We start from the raw sequence: 4,782 nt of genomic DNA on the forward strand, positions 1-4,782 counted from the left end.
AACAATAACAATAATAATAATAATAATAATAATAATAATAATAATAATAATAATAATAATAATAATAATAATAATAATAATAATAATAATAATAATAATAATAATAATAATAATAATAATAATAATAATAATAATAATAATAATAATAATAATAATAATAATAATAATAGTAATAGTAATAGTAATAGTAATAATAATAATAATAATAATAATAATAATAATAATAATAACAATAACAATAACAATAATAATAATAATAATAATAATAATAATAACAATAATAATAATAATAATAATAATAATAATAATAATAATAATAATAATAATAATAATAATAATAATAATAATAATAATAATAATAATAATAATAATAATAATAATAATAACAATAATAATAACAAGAAGAAGAAGAAGAAGAAGAAATAGAAGAAGAAATAGAAGAAACAAGGTTAATTTTGTTTTGGTTTTGACACCTTTGATTTTTTAGAAGCTTTCTTTGCATTTTAAATTAATTCCTATGCACACCAATGAACAAAGATGCTTATATTTTAAACCACTTTTTATTTAATACTTAACGAAATTAAATTTAGTTTATGCATAATTTTCTAACAATATTTCTTCTACATGTAATATCTAAGTGTGTACAGACGCATTTAAAACAATATATATGACATAAATTAAAAAAGTTTTTGTTAAGTATACTTTTTGATTTTTCAAACTATGTTTTTTTGGCAAAATAAGTTAATTTCTATGCGTTGCATACTAATATAAACAGTTGCTGTTTTTTGGAACTACCTATTTAATACAAACTAGATTGAGAAATGGTAATTTTTTAAGATTGTACATTTTTAATCAAAATAGTTCAAATTCGGTCAAATATACAAATAAAAATTGCCACACACTCAGACTATGACTATTTGAAGACTTCAAATCTTAGGCCAATTTAGTAATTTTTCAGTTTTTGGCTTGAATTGCTTTTTTTATGCTAAAATATCAGGCTAGCTTTGGTCACTCGGACTGACTTATTTTGCTTTAAAGAGTGGTAAATTAATTTTATGATTTATGTTTTGTTCAATGCACAGTGTTGGTTTGAACTAACATATATTTTATAATTTAAGCATTTCAGCTGATATAATTTGAATTATTGTTTATACTAATTGTATGCATATAAGTGTGAACAATTAGTGTTGCCAAAAAATTCCGGAAAAGCTTGGAATTTGACAATTTATACTTAAAAATCTGAAAAAGCCTTGAACTTGAGAATTATCGAAAAATTCGGGAATTTTAAACAATTTTTACATGTAAAGTAATGAAATTTTGATTTGACTCAAAAATACCATATAAATTATTTTTATTAAAAAACACGTTTAAAGTATCTTTACAGTATGTTTTAAATTTTTCTATATCATTTAAGACAGTTTTTTTCACCTTTAACTTAAATATATACTAAAAATAGAAGCAAAAAGTTCTACTTTTAAAAACTTTATATTGGAGCATTGCGCCTTTGCTTTTAAAATGTATTTACCTATTGTAGTGCTTTGTATTGGAACTAAACCTAGAAATTCTTCTAAAATGTCAAAATTAGTAAAACCACGTGTAATAAAAATTCTAAAATTAGCAATATCTGTTGTATCAGTTCTCGCATCTTTACAGATAAATTTATGCGACTTTTTATTCTTCAGACATTTCCTAAACACGACTTCTTAATGTTATTAAAGAAATATACAAAAATATTTTATTAACGCAAACACAAATTATTTAAAAAAGTTTTCAACTTTCTACGGTATATTTTTTTGATAATTACTTTTGCTACTTTATAACTTGCCTAAACAGTTTTTTCTGGTCAGTCTGTAGATACTGAAAATAATTATGTGCGTTGTTGAAACTTACTTAAGCGATTTTTTTTTCGTTTCTCGCAATAACTCCAAACTAATGTGTTATAGTTTTTATAGCTCGTCTTATAATTCACATTTGCTCTTTTTAAATGCAATATTTTTATTGCAGATATAGAATTGCTATAATGCTCAAAAAAAAAGGTTTTTCTAGTTCATTAATAGCTTAATAAATTTTTATACATTTATTAAAAATGTTTAAAAAATTAATTCAAGCTGAATTAAAATATTTTTTTTAATTGTATAAGTAATTTACTGTCAATAAACTTCGGTATTTCTTCATTTTGTGAACTTTATTTTAAACAGGGTTGCCAAACAAACAGGCTAATTTAAAATTCTTTTAAAATTCAGACTAGGTTAAAGCTGTTTAAGAAATTTTTATAAAACACAGGTGTATCTGAAAGTTTTATTTCTAACACTTTAAACAAATCTTCGAATTCTCAGAATAGTTTTTATAACTATAGTGTAGTTTACTAGTTGTTATTTTTTGTCTACTTACATATTGTGCTTTTTTATAATAATGATATTTTAATTATGTATTTAAACTTGATTAATAGAAAGTTTTTAGCTGTTTTAACTTTTAGTGAAGTTTTAATAGAATTCAGAAACTTTTGCTTTTAAAGTCGCAACCGTGTATAAGACTTATTAATTACTATTTTATTAAAGTATTCCAGCATTAGTTATGCTAAAAAATTTGATTTAGTATATTTACAGTATAAATAGATTTTAATTTTATTTAATCAACTAGTTACTGAATTTACTAAAGAGTTCAAACTATTTGAGACGCAATAACTATTTTCTAAAGTTAACATTTTTTAAAATATGAAAAGGTGGTTCATAATATAAAAAATGTATAAAAGTGAATCATAAATATTTTCAAAGCTCGGTTTTTATCGAGAGTTAGGTTGTAAGTAAAACAATAAAAGTATTTTATCAAGTTTAACTTATTAAGTGTTTAAGAAAGTACACTTTTTTTAAAAGACTTAAGTATATTAAACAATGTAAATTCTATTACAATAAATATTTTAATATTGAATAGGCATTCTAAGTTTAGCTAAAAGTCATTTAAAGTAATTAAGTGAATAAAAGTAAAACTATCTCTGGTGTGACCAAAACTAAAGCCAAAAGATTATTCAAATATTACTAAAACTAAAACTGTTGCCCGCGAAGATGCTAAAAACTTGAAATTTGGCCCGCGAGCACCAACTGCCTGCCGACCCCTGTCTTAGGACCTTGAGCACGAAGAACCTTTCGGTTATCGAATCGCACACCACGAATAGCTCTTAACGTATTGTCCAGAACATTTTATTATTTCAAAGTCATCTACAAAAGATAAACAAAAATGTTATTTTTTTCTTAGTTAATTTTTTAAATTTTTAATTGTTTGATCACAATTTTCTGTTAGATTTTAGGAATACATGACAGTCATTTTTATTAGTTAGTTAATTTTTCAGGTTGTAAGATATTTCTTTAATGTTTTAAAATATTTTATAACTAATTAGGCTCTTTTTTATCTATTTTCTGTAATTATTTTCTATTTAAATTCAAAAATAAGCTTGACTAAATGTTTACAGTAGCTAGTTGTGGGTTAATTTTTGTGGTTGTTTTTAAGTAGCTAGTTTTTTGTGTTGTATTAAATTTTTAGTATCATAAACTTTTGTTTGTTATTTAGATATTTCCTTTATTTTTTATTTTTAGTTATTTTGTTTCTTATTAGTTGTAAATTTGACCCGCGAGCTAGTTTTTTGTGTTGTATTAAATTTTTAGTATCATGAACTTTTGTTTGTTATTTAGATATTTCCTTTATTTTTTATTTTTAGTTATTTTGTTTCTTATTAGTTGTAAATTTGGCCCGCGAGCTAGTTTTTTGTGTTGTATTAAGTTTTTAGTATCATGAACTTTTGTTTGTTATTTAGATATTTCCTTTATTTTTTATTTTTAGTTATTTTGTTTCTTATTAGTTGTAAATTTGGCCCGCGAGCACCAACTGCCTGCCGACCCCTGTCTTAGGACCTTGAGCACGAAGAACCTTTCGGTTATCGAATCGCACACCACGAATAGCTCTTAACGTATTGTCCAGAACATTTTATTATTTCATAGTCATCTACAAAAGATAAACAAACATGTTATTTTTTTCTTAGTTAATTTTTTAAATTTTTGATTGTTTGATCACAATTTTCTGTTAGATTTTAGGAATACATGACAGTCATTTTTATTAGTTAGTTAATTTTTCAGATTGTAAGATATTTCTTTAATGTTTTAAAATATTTTATAACTAATTAGGCTCTTTTTTATATATTTTCTGTAATTATTTTCTGTTTAAATTAAAAAATAAGCTTGACTAAATGTTTACAGTAGCTAGTTGTGGGTTAATTTTTATGGTTGTTTTTAAGTAGCTAGTTTTTTGTGTTGTATTAAATTTTTAGTATCATGAACTATTGTTTGTTATTTAGATATTTCCTTTATTTTTTATTTTTAGTTATTTTGTTTCTTATTAATTGTAAGTAAGGTTTTAGCTATTTCAAAAAGATTTAATCATTGTTTTAATGTTGGTTAACTCTTTTTAATTATTAAAGCTAATACCAAACTTAGCTAAAACTGATTTATGAACTTGTAATAATTATTAATAAAGTTTTGTTCGTGTTGTTTTTTTAATAAAAGATTTATAGTAAAACTAATTGTTGCTGTCTGTAAAATATATATTTTTTGAATTATTGCATAATAAACAATTTTAGCGTAAAATGCAAACTAAAATGATGTCTCAATATAAATAATGTCCTGGACAAGACGTTAAAAGATACCCGAGTGGTGTGCGACTCGATAACAAAAAATTTTTTTTGCGCACCAGGTCCCAGGACCAAATATTTTTAGCGATTTTGTTTTGTCATTC

The sequence above is a fragment of the Thalia democratica genome, chromosome 2 (genome assembly GCF_965202585.1).
Source record: "Thalia democratica chromosome 2, ktThaDemo2.hap1.1, whole genome shotgun sequence".
NCBI classification, from domain to species: domain Eukaryota; kingdom Metazoa; phylum Chordata; class Thaliacea; order Salpida; family Salpidae; genus Thalia; species Thalia democratica.